Source organism: Myodes glareolus, chromosome 12, assembly GCF_982192425.1.
Source record: "Myodes glareolus chromosome 12, mMyoGla1.1, whole genome shotgun sequence".
Taxonomy (NCBI): domain Eukaryota; kingdom Metazoa; phylum Chordata; class Mammalia; order Rodentia; family Cricetidae; genus Myodes; species Myodes glareolus.
Window position 1 is genome coordinate 19,942,597 of NC_142037.1, and position 19,873 is coordinate 19,962,469.

The following is a 19,873-nucleotide window of genomic DNA, read 5'->3' on the forward strand; positions in this document are numbered from 1 at the left end:
GAGGACCCACTTCCTCCTGCTGCATCAGGAAAGGTTATGAAAGGCAGCAATTTTCTCCCTGGTTATTCTGGGTTCATAAGTGTGTGTGTGTGTGTGTGTATGTGTGTGTGTGTGTGTTGTGTGTGTGTATGTGTGTGCGTTTTGTGTGTGTGTGCATATTTGCTTTGTGTGTGTGTGTTGAGACTGTGTATCTGTGTCTGTTTTGTGTGGTACATTTCTGCACATCTCTGTGTGTGTGGATTTCTATGCATGTTTGTGTGTGTCTATGAGTATTTCTGCTGCCTGTTGTTTGTACAGTAGTGTCTGTGTGTGTGTGTGTGTGTGTGTGTGTGTCCATGTGTACTTAGAGTACATTGTATTGCTCATGTCTTCTGTATATGTAAGGGTAAGTGTTTGTGTGGGTTTGTGTGAGTGTGAGTGTATAGGTGCAGGTATTTGTTTGTGTGCATCTCTGTGTTTGTATTTCTGTAGATTTGTATGCTCACTTACTCATGAATTCTCTTTAATTATGCTAGAGCCCATGTATATTGAGAAAGTACTGTGCCTGCTCACTTTACACCCATCAAATATTGTATGCTGCTGCCCATCTTTCTGCAAGTTCACCTAGCTCTCTAGAACAAAATGACACAAATCTACTGTAATTCAATATTTTTAACGGCATTTGTAGAGGGAAAATATTTATCTACAAGAAAAGGCTTCTGAGCAAATCAAAGGAATGTGGTACAGGATAGGAGGAGTAGGCCACTTTGGTAAATCAAGGTGTCTGAGAGGCAGGATAGGCTTGCTGAGTGTTCGTGTCTCTCTCTTCCCTGCTCTGAGTGATTGATCACTGCACACTCAATGGTCAGGGGGCTCACTGTGTCTTCTCTGTCCCCATGCTTTGTCCTCATCTGCATTAATTGTCAACATTTTCTTTATCCCTTTGCCTAAGAAATAACTAATTTAGTCTAATTCTTTGAGATAGGAAGTGACACCTTTAATTCAGATCTTTAATCCAGATGTAGTCTGGACCACTTCTTCTGCTAGAGGCCTCTATAAGGACATGAGAGAAGGAAGATTTTCCTCTATCCCTGTTTGCTTTTGCCTTGTTAGCACATCCATTCCCTCCCTGGCATCAGAGCCTACTTCTGTAAGATTCCAGCACACACTGCAGACCAGCTGAGACACTCAGTCTTCTGGACTGAGCAATTCCTGAATTCATGGACTTTCCATTCATAGCCATTCATTGTTGGACTAGCTGGAGCACAGCTTATCAGCCATTTTTATAATTCTCTTTTCAATATTTAGACAGATTTGATGCGGGAGAATTGTCTGTATTCTGTCAATCATATTTTAATAAAACGCTGATTGGCCAGGCAGGCAGTATAGGCTGGAAAACCAGACAGGAAGTAGAGGTGATGCAATGAGAACAGGAGAATTCTGGGAAGCAGGGAGGTCCCTCAGCCATTCCTGTGCAGACCACCTAAGAGGCAACATGTAAGCTGTCACACTGAGAAAGCTACTGAGCCCACGTGGCTAACATAGATAAGGATAATGGGGTAATATATGTTATAAGAGTTAACAAGAAGCCTGACCTAATGGGCCAATCAGTTTATAACCTAATGTAGACTCTGTGAGATTTTCTTTGGGACTTGCTGACTTGTTGGGGTGCCGGGCAGGAACAGATACCCCAACAAGCTGGCCCGTCATACTACACAGATTTATTTTAAAATTTCCGTTATTCTAAAAAGGCCTGTCCAATACACAGGCATGTAGAGAGAATAATTTAAAGCACTTTGAGTCTCATAACACTCAGCTCACTTACACAGTGGCCACCTTCCCTTAACCTTAGCCTTGCCAAGGTGCTTGTTCACTTAAGAGGACTCATTCCTCATTCTCCATATCATCTTGACCTAATTCTTGGCATGCTTTATTTCTCATATAATTGGGTATGGATGTTCAGGAGGGAAAGGGCCATTCTTGGGCAGTGCTTATAAAGTGAGCATTCAACTCTCCATGACTGAAGCAGAGAAATGATTCTAATAAAGCAGAGAAATCTCTAGCTTTGAAAGGAAAAGGTGGTGAATGACTTTCCCTATATCACAGGAGAGACTCATGAAAAGAAAACCTCTGCTTCTATTCTTTTCATGGAGCAATAATTAGCAAGGAGGCAAAGGCTGTATCCGTGACATCAGTAGTTCCTTCTCTGAAAATTCTGTTGTATCCTGGACACTTCTTAGCATTCCCTGTGATGTCACTAGTGTTGTAGCAACACTAAGTTCCCTCAGGGCATTTGTTCAGTGCCTATACAGTTTGCCTATAGACATGTTGTCTAGACTGAGGAGTCTACTTGGGGGAGAGAATTGACAGCATGAAGAGACCAGAGTGGGGAAGAAGAAAGCAGGCCCTCAGTCTCATTGGAAAATATGGAGAAATAAATGGTCCTGGGAAAGACACGGTGAGTTCAGGGCAGGGACTAGGAAGCTTTCTGGATGTGATAGCCTTGAGCCTTCCAGGGCTAGAGCTCAGGAATTGGGGGTTTCTGGGATGCAATGGGCCTATCTTGCTTCTCTGACTTCCTAAAGGGCTGATCCACATCAATGATTAACGATGGCTAGTTTGACAGAGTCAGGAATTGAGAAATATGGGAGCCCTCTGCATTCACTCTGATTGGAGAAGAACACACAAATGAATTAATGAGATTTCAAAACCACCACTGCACTTCGCCCCCACTGGAGTCCTTTAAATTGTGTGCCAGTAATAATAGGGAAGGGAGAGTGTCCTGGAAATGCCTTAGGTTGTCATGCTGTACATCACAGCCATTAGCCAGACTGAGGCACCAAGTGCTGCTGTCTTCTAGTGACTCTAAAGGTTCTCACTTCCAGCTCTGGGTGGCACACAGATCTCCAGTTCAGACTGAGAGCTATTAGGCCAGTAGACTTGGACAAAGACTGCCCCTTCTTATCAGCTCTGGGTGTCCTGGGATGTCACTTTGTGAAAAAGGATAGCTTTGTGAATCTGGGTACTATGTTCTGCCCCTGAATGACTCCTCCATTAGCGTGAGAGTCTGAAGCATCAAACAAGTGATTTGGGCATTCCTACACTACCTGAGTGATTGAGACCATAGCAATTATCGCCATGTTTCTGAAAGCACATGGCTGACGACTGTAAGGCCAAGGTGCATCCTCTGCAGCACTGAATAAGCCTTAGGAGTTTGTCCTCTGAGTCACCTTGTTCAGGAAGACAGGAAATCAGAGGTCACTTTTGAGAGACACTCAACTCCCTACAGAAAGAAAGGAGAACTGATGTCAACAGAGGGGGAGACTCTAGTTTGGTCTTTCAGAACCTGCTTGGGCAAAGTCTCATCTGTTAGTCACTCTCTGAGCATCCTTCAGTGTATCAAGTTTGACTGAGATGAGGTAATGTGTAGGGCAAAGGTGGTCTATTGACTTCTGAAAATGGGAATTACTGAGATAACCTAGATACCTGACCTTGCCTATCATGGTTTCAGTGTGATATAACATGTGAATGGACATAGTTTACCCCACATCACTCATTTGTTCTGGGGTCCACCAAGTACACTTCTGAAGCCACAGTCAAGACTTGCTGAACATGGTGCTAGTTCTTCATTTCAGGCCTCCCAGTAAATTCAAAAGTGTGAAGTGGGGCTCCAGGAAATGTCTAGGGTAAAAGATTACAACTGGATCTGTGTGTGTCTCCTTTTCCTTCCCCTTTCATGCTCCAATGAATATTAATATTTAAAATGACAGTTTCTGCTATTCTAAGGACAAGTGCATTGTCATAGGTGGCTCCAGATCAAGGAATTTGGATTTTGTGTAGCTCTAGATGAAGCACCATAGTAATGATACCCTACATACCCTCCCCAGGACTATGAGAAATTTGATTTTTGGGAAATTCTTTTGCATATCAGTGTGTGGTCCCTCACTAGCCACTAATCCTTCCTTAAACGTGAGTGCAGGAATGATCCATTACTTTTCATGGAAGTGCCTGCTCTTGTGTTGAGGACTCCCCTGGGGAGCCTCAATTCCTAGTTTTTCTAGCCTGAACTGTCTCAAGTTGATCACGCATTTTCTAACTTAGGATGGCTGAAATATTTTCTGCTGAAATTCAGAGGTAATTTACATCAACTATGTGACTTATCTTTGTTCAACAGGACATCACACCCACAATCTTCCATCACACACAAGGCTATTGTTACAGTCTTGTGGAGCCTTCCTAATGTGCTTGTTACCTTCACTGAACTGAACTTCCCTCCCCACAAGCATGACTTAATTACCTAGAAACCTTTATTTCTCGTGTTATTGATTGAATATCTTAAGAAGGGGATGAGCCACTATCTCGAATGTGTTTGGAAGTGAGTCTTCAACTTCCAATACATGAAGTAGTAAATATATTCTATTGAAGCAGAGAGAGATCTCTGACTTTGTAATGAGGAGGTGATGAAGATCTTACTTTGTGTTTCTGATAAGCATCCTGGTAATGGCAGTATGGCTTCCAGTGAATTACAGAATATCTAGCAGGCAGGCATGTTAGGGCTGCTGCTGAGGACCCTTGTATTGCCTTCTCTGGACATTCTATTGTATTCTGAAGTGTCCTTCGTATTCCCTGTGATGTCACCAGTGTTCTGGGATCACCAAGCGACTGTGGGATAATCTTTCAGTGCCCTTAAACATGTTGGCAAGACTGCAAGGCTGCTTTGGAGAGAGAATGGAGAACATGGGGAGAGAAGAGACAGGAAGAAGGAAGCTAGCCTTCAGGGTCAGTGTAAAACATGGACAAATAAATCGTTTTGGGGAAGGCACGGGTATTCCTAGACAGGGAATGGGGTTGTTCCTAAAAAAGATGGAGCTTGAGTTGGGCCTTCCAGTAGTGGGGGATAGCATCTGGGAGCTTCTGGGAAGCAATGAGCATATGCTGGTTCTCTGGATGCCCTAAAAGCGTGTCCAGAGTACATGGTTTCTGATGATTCGTTTGGGAGATACATAGGTTGTGTAACCTGCAGTTGCTTTTCTGTGTGATCCTTAATCTCATTCAGAATGAGAAGGAAGGATAGTAGGAGCAAAAGAGTGACTAATTATGTGTCCCTCTCAGCGTAGGTTGTTGCTACACTTCATCATAGTGGATTCCTTCAGTTTCTGTGGAAATCTGATGATAATAATAAGGGAAGGAAACACCCTGGCCATGCACCAAAGTCTCAGATGTTGGCCCTGGACACATTTAATCAGGACTTGGTATCTCTAAGCTCTAGGGATAACAGTACTTACCTGCATCACATCAGATATGAGGTGACACTGTCTTACAAATCTACATGGCCAGGATAGCTTTTGCCTTTGAACAACAGGATACTGCATTAGGCAGTCAGGCACAAGCCTAACCATGGTAGTTTAGGGCAGAGACCAAAGCTCATGGACGACAGGATGAGGATAGCTTTTTTTTTTGCTTTATTTATTTTCATTATTATTATTATTATTATTATTATTATTATTATTATTTGCTTTTCAGGTACCTAACAGGGTCTCTAGCATTGCCTCTTCCTCAGAATTCTTCTTGGGACTCATCGTGGACTCTCCTGGCCCTATCACATTCTAGTATGCAGGTTCATTTTTGTTTATATACTTGAAGGGACTACTGGAGATATACCATCCCAACTCTTCACCTTGAATTAGAACAACATGTACTCACTAGGCCCAGTTCCCTGCTCACCATCTTGATACCACATTGTTAAGCCAAACTTCCCTGAGGATCAGGAAGTTGAACCTCAGGCTGTCCTGTAACTTAAACTATTTCATTAGAGCATAGGAGAGGCAGCACTTGGAACCTGGTAGTTTTGAGTTGGGACAAAGAATATTCTGCTTTCTCCAATGAAAAGTAGAGCCTGTGGCCCAAATTGCAGTTTGGGAGTAGGAAGAGTAATGTATGAGCTCTCATAAAGCATTAAATAAGGCCTTGACAGGTGCTGGCCTGTGGGACATGTTAGGTCCTGTGAGTTTGTGGTGAGTCTTTGTACTTGACCAGCAGATGAATGTGTGCTAAAAGCTCCTGACAGTAGCTGGAGGGGCCTGGCCCATTCATCCTTCTCAGTGTGACACTGCAAGGCCCAAAGCTCATCCCCTCTCCTCTCTGGGCTTCGTCTTTAAACTGTGAGACAATGCCTCCTCCCTGCATGTTGTGGGCATCCTGATTGTATGTGGTGGTGTGTGTGGGGGGGTAGAAGTCATGTGTATGTGTGTACTCCTGGGAGCCTGGGGTCTGTGGCAGGACATGAGGAATTGTCATTCTCACAGTTTCCAGGGCATGCCAGTCAGTGCTGAGGCCAGAAAGCCCCGCTTTGATCAGCAGAACACTGTACTCACCTTGGTAGAATATTGAAATTCCCTGTGGAGTTCATAAAGCCATACTGAAGTTGGGTCAACTCTCTGCAAATACTTCTTGTATACTTTATGACTCTAAACATCAATAGGCACCAATGAGAATCCCTTTTCTGAAGACAAGAGAAATATCATCATAGGTTCTTTTTGGGTACAAATTTCCAGCACAGAGTTCTGGGAACTTCATAGAGAATTAATCTGTAACTCCAATACCACTGAAGGTCCTGGATAACTCACACACTTTAGACACCTGCCTCTTTCGGCCTGGGGACATGATAGTAAGTTAAATCATAAGCCCCATACGGTCACAGTGTACATGTACCACACTGTGGCATCCACTGAGCAGGCGAAGTCAGGACACAGACTGATTTCTTATGATCCTTGAGTCCTGTGCTCATGGGTTCTTTTCTCCTGGGGCCGTGCCCTACCTCAGGCTGAATTCTTTTGACATGAAAATGGAGCAAAATCAGGTGATGTTGGACCTGCGGAAATGGCCCACAGAGATCAGTGAAGCCTTGGACAAGTGCCAGCAGCTGAGAAAGGAGAACAAGTCAGTCAGGTAAGCGCCTGATTTAGCTTATAAGGGGCTGATTCTGCCTTCTTTGTCTTTAGCCCAAAGTGATAATTCTGGTTCTAGCTTTACTGCCTCTTAGCAAGCAGTCTGCCTTGTGGCATTTGGAATTATGCCTCTTGAACTCACTTTTGCTAAAAGGCCGTGAGTCCCTCCCAGGACTGTCCTAGATAGGGACCCCTAGATAGAAAAATGGTTTGCAAAATGAAAGGGGTGTCAGGCAGCTCAGGGCCTCTTCGGCTCTGCCATTGCTTTCACAGATTTGGTTTCCATGGGACCTGCAGACAGAATTCGTATTCCTATTGGGACTTCTGCCCCGCTCCCCCTTCAGAGAATGTTTGCCCTCTATGGGATGATGTTTTCCCAGTACTATGAAGAGTTAAGCACAGGTGTGTTGTACCTTGTTCTCAGGAGCACATTATTACTTTTGTTGCCAAGGTTTTCATAAGTAGTTTAAATTTTCTGGAATTTGGTTGTTCTCTGGGTTTGGACTGTATCTGACTGATACTGGCGTGTCTAGTGCGAGCTCTAGTCTTGTTATTTCTGGGGTCTGGGACATTTTAGGGCTGGTGCTGCTTGAAAGAAAGGATGGAAAATAGAGGTTGGATGGGACTCACTATGGTTGGATGGTGGTTCGGTTACCTCCACAGCCTGGTCCAACGAGATTTGACTGAGCTGAAAAATAATGTACTTGTGTTGAAACTCAAGAAGAGAAAGCCATTGCAGAGGCAAATTGGACTGCAAGGGTTCTGTAAGGAGGTGCAGAAACTCTTGAAGGATGCCCATGAGATGGTCTGTGACCCCTGTGCTGTGCAGCATCAGGTAGACTGAAGCAACAGAGGCAAGTTGCTCACCTGTTCAACCATAAACATAGAGACACACATGTGACCATCTAACCACCCATCCAGACCGTCATCTACATAACATGCTATTGTTCATTTCTGTGATCATTCACAAGTCTCTCTGGAGAGTTATGTTCTTGCAAGAAACTGTATGATTGACAAGCAAAGCTTCCTGCTCTGCTGGAAACTGTTCTCCATTGAAAGAGATGGATCAGTTACATATCACGCACCTACATTTCATTATGGTTAAAGGGCTGCTGTGCAAGAAGCTACTTACAGAATAACAAAGAGCTTTCATTGATGAGATCAGTGATCTGTGGTTCATTTGCTTAGCAGAGGTCACCTGAGATCACAGATAAGAAGAAGATTGGAAGGTCAGGTGCCAATGCCAAGTGAGTGGCAGTGTCAAGTGCCCAGTGCCAATGCCAAGTGCGTGGTTCTCTTGTCAAATTTAGATAGGGGTGTGTGGTCTGCTCAATTTTTCCTGTATCCCAGTGTGTTCTATTTCCTTTGCTCAACTATTTATTTATTATTTATTTATTTATTTATTTATTAATAATTTCCACCTTCTCCCATTTCCCTCCCACTCCCCCTCTCTCTACAGTCCTAAGAGAAGTCAGGGTGCCCTGCCTTGTGGGAATTCCAAGGCCCTCCCCTCTCCATCCAGGCCTAGGAAGGTGTGCATCCAAACAGACTAGGCTCCCAAAAAGCCAGTACATGCAGTAGAATCAAAACTCAGTGCCATTATCATTGGCTTCTCAGTCAGTGCTCATTGTTGGCCACATTCAGAGAGTCCAATTTGATCACATGCTCCATCAGTCCCAGTCCAGCTGGCCTTGGTGAGCTCCCATTAGATCAGTCCCACTGTCTCCATTGATGGATGCACACCTCGTGGTCCTGACTTCCTTGTTCATGTTCTCCCTCCTTTTGCTCTTCATTTGGACCTTGGGAGCTCAGTGCAGTGCTCCAGTGTGGGTCTCTGTCTCTATCTCTATGGTGATATGCAAGACATTCGTCAGTGTGGCTATGGGATAAGGTCAGTTCAGGCGCCCTCTCCTCTGCTGCCCAAGTACCTAGCTGGGGACATCTCCTTGGACACCTGGGAACCCCTCTAGAGCCAAGTCTCTTGTCAACCCTAAAATGACTCCCTTAATCAAGATATCTACTTCCCTGCTCCCATATCCACCCTTCCTCCATCTCAACCATCCTATTCCCCCAAACTCTCTCTAATCCTCCTCTTCTCCCTTCTCTCTCCCCATTTTCCCTTACCCCCACCCAACCCGCAACCCATACTCACAACTTTTCCCTGGCAATCTTGTCTACTTCCAATATCCAGGTGGATAACTGTATGTTTTTCTTTGGGTTCACCTTCTTATATAGCTTCTCTAGGATCATGAATTTAGGTTCAATGTCCTTTGATTATGGTTAGAATCCACTTATGAGTGAGTACAAACCATATTCATCTTTTTGGGTCTGGGTTACCTCACTCAGGAAAGTGTTTTCTATTTCCATCCATTTGCATGAAAATTCAAGATGTCATTGTTTTTTACAGCTGAGTAAAACTTTAATGTGTATATGTGCCACATCTTCTTTATCCATTCTTCTATTAAGGTGCACCTAGGTTGTTTCCATGTTCTGGCTATTACAAATAGTGCTGCTATGAACATAGTTGAACAAATGCTTTTGTAGTATGATAGGGCATCTCTTGGGTATATTCCCAAGAGTGGAATTGCTGGATCCTGAGGTAGGTTAACTCCCAGTTTCCTGAGAAACTGCCACACTGATGATTTCCAAAGTGGTTGCACAAGTTTGAGTGTTCAAACAATACCAGCAACGTATGAGTGTTCCCATTACTCCACATCCTCTCCAGCATAGGCTATCATTGGTGTTTTTGATCTTAGCCATTCTAACAGGTGTAAGATGGTATTTCAGGGTTGTTTTTATTTGCATTTCCCTGATCACTAAGGAAGTTGAGCATGACCTTAAGTGTCTTTTGGTCATTTGAACTTCTGTTGAGAATTCTCTGTTCAGTTCAGTACCCCATTTTTTAATTGGGTTTATTAGAGTTTTAATGTCTAGTTTCTTGAGTTCTTTATATATTTTGGAGATCAGACCTTTGTCTGATGCTGACTTGGTGAAGATCTTCTCCCATTCTGTAGGATGCCTTTTTATCTTAATGACAGTGTCCTTTGCTTTAAAGAAGCTTCTGTTTCAGGGGGTCCCACTGTTGCTCTTGATGTCTGTGCTACTAGGGTTCTACCTAGGAAGTGGTCTCCTGTGCCCATGTGTTGCATCCTACTTCCCACTTTTTCTTCTATCAGGTTCAGTGTGGTCAGATTCATACTGATGTCTTTAATCCATTTGGACTTGAGTTTTGTGCATGGTGATACATATGGATCTATTTTCATTCTTGTACAAGTTGACATCCAGTTATGCTGGCACCATTTGTTAAAGATGCTTCTTTCTTCCATTGTATAATTTTAGCTCCTTTGTTGAAAACAAGTTTTTAATAGGTTTGTAGATTAATATCTAGGTCTTCAATTCAATTCTATCGGCCAACATCTCTGTTTTTATGCCAATACAAAGCAGTTATCGATTCTATAGCTCTGTAAAAGAGTTTGAAGTCAGGGATGGTAATGCCTGTGGAAGTACTTTTATTGTATAGGATTGTTTTTGCTATCCTGGGCTTTTTTATTTTATAAACTTAATATTAATTTATAAAAATTTCCACTTCCGCCCCTCCTCCCAATACCCTCCCAGTCTCCCCACTCGCTCTCCTCCTCCCTTTCCAGTCCTAAGAGCAGTCAGGGTTTCCTGCCCTGTGGAAAGTTCAAATTCCTCCCCCCTCCCTCCATATCTAGGAAGGTGACTATCCTGGGCTTTTTGTTTTTCCATATAAAGTTTATTATTTTTCTCTCAATGTCTGTGAAGAATTTTGTTGAGATTTTGATGGGGATTGCACTGATTCACTCTGAAAGAATCCTGAATATCAATTTGTCAACCATGTTTTCTGTTGGTTGTTCTGGACAGTTCTACTTGGCATTTCTCATCTGGAGCTGACTGAATGACTATAGATGTAGGACTTTTGATAGACTGAGGGTTGTGGTGACACATCTAAGGCTTGAAGAGAACATTTTCTTTAATTAACTCAACATAATTTGACTAAGTTGTGTGTTCCCCTAGAGATTTTTAGTTCCCAAGGGATAGATAGTGGCACTGTGGGTCTCAGTTGAAACACCTGATGTGTTTAATCTAAATTCAACTGTTCATTCAGCATAATGTTCTCTTCATTTTTCTGCTAAATTATGGTTTATGCTGTCTTTGTGTGATGTATGCATGCATATGTAGATGTGTATATTTGTGTGTTTGTTTGCAGGCAAGATAATAACATCTGGAGTTGCCCTCTGTTTCTCTTCTTTTTATTGCTTTGAGCTCAAGACTCTCAGGGACCCTGAAATTTTATGTTTCGATTAATCTGCTTGGTCTGCACTCTTTGGATCTCCTCTGCTCTCTAAAGTGGACCTTCTGTATTGTTTTATCCCTTCCAATTTTTACAAGTTTCAATTGCTTGTAAAGAAGAAGGACATAGTAGCTCTCTCTGTATTCTATGCATATTTATTTTTTATGTGTTTTGTAATAAATAACAAAATTCAAAATACTGTCATTTTAAAATATGAAAACTAGGCTTCTTCTTTCCTTTCACTACACAGAGCTAATACCACAGGAAATGTCTGGTTGGTCTCATTAACTTCACAGCATGGAATCCCACGGTGCATCTCCTTGCTGACATTGTGTTGCTGACTATGCTATGGGCATGGCTGTGTCTTAGAACAGATTCCCTCTCATAGTTGTGCAGAAAGCTGCATTCCTAAAAAGCAATTTAAGTGACATCCCTAGCCTCCTTCTGACTGACCTTGCAGATGAATTCATATTATATGCACTGTAATTGCTGAAACCTTCCTGAGTGTTGACCTGGGTGTTCCATGGGTCACTTCCTTTCACTTGAGCTGCCAAGGTCTTTTGTGGAGGTGACAGGGTAGGTTTAGTGATGAGACTATGATGGATCATCTTGGCACCTGTGGGGTCAGTGAATATCAATATGGATAAAGTTCATGGAAGGAAATTAAATGCATGCAGAGGAGTAGAGTCTGGCTTAGTTTAATAGCCTTGTAGACAGCAGGGAGGACCCACTACCTCCCGCTGCATCAGAAAAGCTTACAAAAGGCAGCAACCTTCTCCCTGGCTATTCTCGGTTGAGAAGTGTGTGTGTGTGTGTGTGTGTGTGTGTGTGCGTGCGTTTTATTGTCTTGAGTTTGTGTATCTGTGTTCTGTGTTACATTTCTGCACATTCGTGTGTGTGGATTTCTATGTGTGTTTGTGTGTGTGTAAGTGTTTATGCTGCCTGTTGATTGTACAGTAGTGTTCTTTTTTGTGTGTACATGTGCCCATGTGTAGTTTGAGTGTGGTTGTGTTGCCCATGTTTCCTATATATGTAAGGATAAATGCTTGTGTGTGTTTTTGTGACTGTGGGTGTTTATGTGTGCAGGTATGTGTTTGTGAGCATCACTGTGTTTGTATTTCTGTATATTTGTATGCTCATTTAGTCATGAATTGTCTTTAATGATGCTAGAGCCCAATTATACTGAGAAAGTACTGTGCCTATTCGCTTTAATCCATCAAATATTGTATGCTGCTGCCCATCTTTCTGCAAATCCACCTAGCTCTCTAGAACAAAAGGACACAAAACTACTGTAATTCAATGATTTTCTGGTATTTGTGGAGGGAAAATATTTATTTGCAAGAAAAGGCCTCTGACCAAATCAAAGGAATTCAGTACAGGATAGGAGGAGGAGGCCACTGTGGTAAATCAAGGAGTCTGATAGGTAGGATAGGCTTGCTGAGTGTTCGTGTCCCTTCCCTGCTCTGAGTGAATGATCACTGCACACTCAATGGTCACAGGTCTCACTGTGTCTTCTCTGTTCCCTGCTTTGTCCTCACCTGCATTGCTTGCTAGCATCTTCTCTCTACCTTTGCCTAACTTTGGCATTGTTTACCTTGATCTTGCAGCTTGGACTGGATTTTATTTGTTGAGTGATTCTGACTTGAAGAGTTATTATTAGCTGCATCTAATTCCAGCACAAGTCCAACAGTCACACTGTGGTGTGAAAATGGGCTGTCTTAGTGCACCCTGTTTAGGCTCATGATGGTCTAAAGCACTCACCCTCTGCTGTAGAACTCAGTTACTGCTTGTACTCAAAATTGTTCATTCTTCCTGAAAACAACCTCATTAAAATTTGAGAGAAATGAGGACCCTCAAGAATTACTGGTGGTATAAAATGATGTTGCACAGTGAGAAGCCATACCCAGGTGACCCAGTGATTCCAGAACATAATGTAGGTGCCCACAGAGAAGCTAGGGGACATTGGGGTTGTAGCATCAATGCTCAGAGTAGCCTTGAAGTAGAAACTATCAAGATGACCATCATCTGATTGGTGAGAAATGATAATGTGGTTGAGTCCTTCCATGGAATATTGTTCAACATGAAGTAATAAATGCAAGCATTTGCCTCTCACGTAATCAGTTTTTTATTACTCAAAAAAAAATCCCTTAAACAATCACCTTACAGGGAGGAATTGTTGATGTTTGACTCCTGGTTGTGGAATATTTTCTAGTTCCTGAGCCGTTCTGACAGGTGTAAGATGGTATCTCAAAGTTGTTTTAATTTGCATTTCCCTGGGTTTTTTTGTTTTTTCTTATTTGGTAGTGGGAAATATGTCATGGAATATCCCATTGATGTCAAGTTGTTCTAGACAGAACACACCCAAAAGCACTGTATTTCATCCTAGAGTTCAATTTGAAGGTGACTCCATGTCATCCCCAAGTGTGGCTGCAGATGATGAACTACAGAGAGGCCGGCAGTCCCTTAGTCCTCATATTAGTCATTTTTTCTCCATATGTAAAATGAATAGATATTCTTCACTTTCACAGCCTAGAATGAAGTGACTGGTCCTGAGACAGGGTTTACAGAAGACACTGAATCATTTCTGATGTTCTTGAAAACTCGGATGTTGCCCATTGTTTTGTCTGGTCTCTAATAAGCCCACAAGGATATGTTGGCTGAAAGTATCAAATAGTGGCTGAGAAATTACTGGAAACAGAGACCATTTTCATTTCCCGGATGCCCATACCTTAATTATCACACAGAAACTATATTAATCACAACACTGTTTGGCTGATGATTCAAGTATATTTCTGTCTAACTTTAATATCTTAAATTAAAACAATTCTATTAGTCTATGTATTGATTGCCATGTGACTGTGGTATTACCTCATTTTCTACATGTCTTTTTTTTGGTAGCTGATGACCCCACTGAAAAAGGTTAAGTTAACACAAAGTCAGCATTACCCTTCACAGTCTGCAGCACTAGGGACAAGTGGACCTTCCTCTCACCACCTGTAACCCTTGGGAGAGTGGGTCCTGCACCAGTACTGAGCAGCACAGTAGAGCTGACCCTGTTAACATTAGTGCTGGTGAGCTGGCCCTGAGCATGTGAGAGCAGAAGAACTGAGTCCACCCCACTTCACTACCTTGTGTTGGGAAGGGTAAGGGAAAGATGCCTGCACCACCTGAGCATATGCCACCTGCAGCTGGGGGAAGAACTGGCCTCTTGGGCAGGAGAACAGATCTGGTACAGCCTTTCACCTGCTGCAGCTACTGGGATTGTGGGCCCTGTACCTCACCTAGGCAAAATAGTAGAGCTGTCCCTTGTGGTGAGAGTGTGGGTAAGTTAGATGCAAGAGCAGGAGAATTGGTCTCTCTCCATTCTGCCTGCTGCATTGGGTGAAGTAACTAGGACAGTGCTGGAGAGCTTGCCTAGTTGATGAGATGAGGAAAAGTGGTGGACTAACCAGTTACCACCCAGGCCCAGAACCAGGGCTATGAGTTATCTCACAATAACCTCCTCTTCATCTAGGAACTGCCGAAGCATGTAAAGGGCTAGACCTGCAGATCCAAAGCTACGGGATCTCCATGGCCCAAAGCATTAATGGGATATCCAAGAGTATAAGTGAAGGTCTGTTAGCTATAGTGTAGAGAAGCCAGAGTCATGGAAGACTTACAAGAAAAGATGTATGGACTAAAGCGTATACTGTGTAAATCACTGGGCCACAATGCAGCCTCTTTGCCAAGAATTTTGTTTGCTTTTAATTTGAAAATAGTATTCTACTGAAAGAAATTTAAAAATTCAGTAATAGTACTCTAATAATCCCAATACTATGATTCACAGGGTTATAAAAGCATTAATAACATATAGATTAGCAAAATTCTCAAAATAGTCAAAGCTAAAGCTAAGTAGAAATAGTAAGGTAGGAGATAGCACAATTTATGATATCTAATTATAGGGCTACATCCTGGGAGAAAAACACATTTTGTTCTAATGAAAGAGACACATGGACCAATGGAATTATACTTGAAGACTCATAAAGCAATATAACTACATTACATGGAATGGTGAAAGACACCTTCAGTAAATGGTACAAATAGATATCTCTCTGTAGTAGAATAAAATTATACCTTTGTCACCATTACAGAAGGAAAGGGAAACCACTTTTAAAATATACCAGGAAATTTTATTGTTATTGCATTGTATCTACATACTGATTTATTTATTTTTGGTTAGGGAGCCATTTTTATGAGATTAATTCATGTGATCCATGAACAAATTTTCAAGATTGTTTTTCACAGATAATAAAAAAAACCCTAAAAATTCATGTGGAAGTACAAAAGACCAAAGAAAGCCAAAGCACACCTAAATAAAAAGAATACTGAGGGAGGTATCAGCATTATGGATTTCAAAATAAACTACAAAACCATAATAATAAAACAGCATGACAATGACTTAAAAGTGGGCATAGTCTTAGTAGAGATACCAGGGTTAGGGGAGTCATGGTGAGAAGCGAGAGAGGCTATTAATGAAAGTTCAACCTCAGCAGCAGAGGAAACTCAAACATGTTGATGATACTAGGACTATAGGAACACCAACAAATAGAGTGGGATCAGTTTAGCCTACAATAGAAGCTATATGTGCTATAGATGGCAAACCAATAGAAGTGGATATTTCCAAGTCTGTTGGAGCCCAGAAAATCACGAGTGAGTTTCAAACATCAGTTAATGTAATATTTTCTCGAGAGGGTTGTGTTTTAGCTTTGATCTGATTTTAATTGTTATCTGGTTCTTCCTTCTTGGAGTAAAATAGGTTTTTTTACTTGTTTTAATTGTATTAGGTTTCATAATTAAAAGAATTTTGATATTTTAAGGGACTTTGAGATTCTAGAATCTGAATATTTTTTAAAAAGAATGAATATTTTAAAGTATTATGATGTTTCATATTGTGATATTATTATGACATCCTAAAGCAGTAAGATATGGAAATTATAGTTTAATAGTGACATGCTATTATTTCACAACTAAACATAACCACAATCACTTGGGAAGAAGAAACCTCAACTGAGTAATCTTTTTATTCATACTGGCATGTAGGATTATCTGTGCAACATTTTTTTTTGATTAGTAATTCATGAGAGATGGCCCATCCCATGTAGGTAGAACCTCCCTTGTACATGAAGTCCTGGGGTGTATAAAATATAAACAGAGTGGTCCGTGAATCAAGGCAATAAGTAAAACTTTTCCATGATCTCTACTTTAATCCCTGTCTCCCGATTCCTGTCTTGAGTTTCTACTTTCTGGGTGGGGTCACCTTTTCCTGGAATGCTGGTTTTTTATGGTTCTGAAGTGCATGCTGATACCATTGTTAATGTCTATGTGGGTTATTCAGACTAAAAACCTTATGTGTGGGGGAATGACAGTACACAAGCACAGTAAGGAAAACAGGAACAGCAAGGAACGAGGAACAACACAGGCAATAGCGAGAGCATGGAAATAAAAAATGTGACATGATGAAAGGATTCATGTGAGTTAATTTATTTCATTTACCCTCAGACCCTATTAGTCAGGTTTTTGCCTGCTACAGTGAATCTTTCTGAACATTGAGAGGTTTAATAGGCTTAATCTAAAAGTAAACCTCGATAGTTTGGCTTTTGGGTGCTGCTTTATCGTCATTTAGACCGTAGCTGTTAAAGTTTCACTTGCTCTCATTATCCCAGTGCATGAAATAAAGCAAATGAAGAGAAGGTACAAATAAGGTCAACACGTACATTGGGGACAAGTGTCCAGTATCTGAGATCTACTCCTCTGCCCATGTCACTGAGTGCTGACAGGCAGCACATGTCCTGGACTGCAGTCTCTGTGGCTAAGCAGGAGACCATGCGAGCCACAGTAGTCTGGGGGCTCAGGATGACAGGGATGTACCCCTGCTCTAGTTCTCCACAAAGCAGCTGGATGCTCTCCATGCTGCATAGCCACAGCCTCAGAGATGGGTCTGTGGAGCTCATTGGGTTTGAGTGATGGGCTGGACAATTGTTCTCATTCTAAATGTTGCCTTTTCTTTCCTTGTGATTTAATTGACAAACTATCCTTCCCAGTGAAGATAAAGCTAAGGTTGGTGAACAGGTAGCTCAGCAGTGTAAAGCACTTGCTGCTAATCATAAAGATGGAAGTTCAGATCTCAGAACTTAATTGACAAGCTAAGTATCCTGTAAAACTTGCAACTCCAGCTTTGAGTGGACACCATCTTCTGTCCTTCACACACACACAGGTGCATGTACCCATGTATACACACAAGCTTGTGAATATTCACATGGGTAAATGTAAATAAAAATTAAAACTTAAAAAAATAAAGCTCCCCGCCAGCCATCCCAGCTTCCATCCAGAGGGCCTTCGGAGTGGTGAGTTGATTCGGGCCCGCGGCAGGGGCCCGGCGAGGAGGAGCTAGGACTTTCCCCGACCCCACAGACTCCCAGGTCAGCCTGCTCTGCTGGCTCCAACCTGCGAGCTTCCCCGCCAGCCATCCCAGCTTCCATCCAGAGGGCCTTCAGAGTGGTGAGTTGATTCGGGCCCGCAGCAGGGGCCCGGCGAGGAGGAGCTAGGACTTTCCCCGACCCCATAGACTCCCAGGTCAGCCTGCTCTGCTGGCTCCACCCTGCTAGCTTCCCCGACAGCCATCCCAGCTTCCATCCAGAGGGCCTTCGGAGTGGTGAGTTGATTCGGGCCTGCGGCAGGGGCCCGGCGAGGAGGAGCTAGGACTTTCCCCGACCCCATAGACTCCCAGGTCAATCTGCAGTGCTGTTTCCACCCTGCTAGGCTCTCCCGCCTGCCATCCCAGCTTCCATCCAGGTACAAATTTCTATATTTCTCCCCTCCCACTGAGGCCATAAAATTTCCCCAGTTCAGCTGCCTTGCACACTGGGCCTGCTCTGTAGGGGCATCCCGGAAAGAGGGAGTTCCTGTGCTTCAATACCCTGCCTGGGGAAAGGTAGGCATTCTATCAGTGAACTCCCTGCCCAACAAGGGAACCTGACCCGATACCAGAAGTTCCAATAGGGAGCATTTGATCGAAGAGATGGGCAGACGCCAAGGCAAGACCTCCTCCAACAATCTGAAAAACAACATGAAAATATCAGATCTCAACGACCCTACAACAGAAGGATTTGAACACTCTAACCCAGATGAAGTGGAAAAAAGTGCCATTATGAAAGCAATAGAGTCCCTTAAACAGGATATGAATAACTCCCTTAAGGAACTGGTCGAGAAGTATAACAAAAAGTTTGAAGAAATGAGTATAGAAATGGATGAGAAATATAACAAAAAGTTTGAAGAAATAAGTAAATCCATGAGTGATACCCTGAGAAACCAAGAAAAAAACAATCAAACAAGTAAAGGAAACAGTCCAAGAATTGAAAACTGAAATGGAGGCAATGAAGAAAACACAAAACGAGAACCGGCTGGATATGGAAAACCTAGGTAAACGAGCAGAGACTACAGAATCAAGCATAACCAATAGAATACAAGAGATAGAAGAACGAATCTCAGATTCTGAAGATACCATAGAGAAAATAAATGCTCTGGTCAGAGAAAACGGCAAATCCAACAAATTCTCTTCACAAAACATTCAGGAAATCTGGAGCACAATAAAAAAACCAAATCTAAGAATAATAGGGATTGAAGAAGGAGAAGAACTGCAGATCAAAGGCCCAGAAAATATACTCAACAAAATTATAGAAGAAAACTTTCCCAACCTAAAGAACGACATTCCTATGAAGTTTCAAGAAGCATACAGAACACCAAATAGACTGGATCAGAAAAAAACATCCCCTCGCCATATAATAATCAAAACACAAAACATAAATATTAAAGAAAAAATTTTAAGAGCTGCAAAGGAAAAAGGTCAAGTAACTTATAAAGGTAAACCTATCAGGCTTACACCGGATTTCTCTATGGAAACCATGAAAGCCAGAAGATCCTGGATAGAGGTACTGCAGAAACTAAGAGACCATGGATGCAAACCCAGACTACTATACCCAGCCAAGCTATTGTTCACTATCAACGGAGAAAACAAAATATTCCAGGATAAAAACAAATTTAAACAATATGTAGCTACTAATCCAGCCTTACAGAGAATATTAGAAGGAAAATCACTACCGAAGGAATCCAACATTCCCAACACGGCCTACAATAACTCGAACATCTAGCGACCATTCACAAGCACAAATCAAAGAAGAAAAACACAAACACTCTACTACCTAAAAAAAAAAATGACCGGAGTCAACAACCACTGGTCATTAATATCACTTAATATCAATGGACTCAATTCACCTATAAAGAGGCACAGACTTAGAGATTGGATACGAAAACAGGATCCAACATTCTGCTGTTTACAAGAAACACACCTCAACCACAAAGACAGACACCTACTCAGAGTAAAGGGTTGGGAAAAGGTTTTCCAAGCAAATGGACCTAAGAAACAAGCGGGTGTGGCCATTCTAATATCTAACAAAATCGACTTCAAACTAAAATCAATCAGAAGAAATGGAGATGGACATTTCATACACATAACTGGAACAATTCATCAGGAGGAAGTCTCAATCCTGAATATCTATGCTCCTAATATAAAGGCACCCACATATGTAAAAGAAAC

At 42.1% G+C, this 19,873-nt stretch overlaps 1 pseudogene across 1 annotated transcript in view; it reads left to right on the forward strand.

The window, feature by feature from the left end:
* Positions 1-6,676: 6,676 nt before the first annotated feature.
* LOC125415264 (large ribosomal subunit protein eL28 pseudogene) overlaps positions 6,677-19,873 on the forward strand; it is an 82,725-nt pseudogene continuing 69,528 nt past the window's right edge. The window contains exon 1 of the transcript XR_015734635.1: positions 6,677-6,927. The product of XR_015734635.1 is annotated as a large ribosomal subunit protein eL28 pseudogene (transcript). The remainder of the gene's footprint in view (positions 6,928-19,873) is intronic.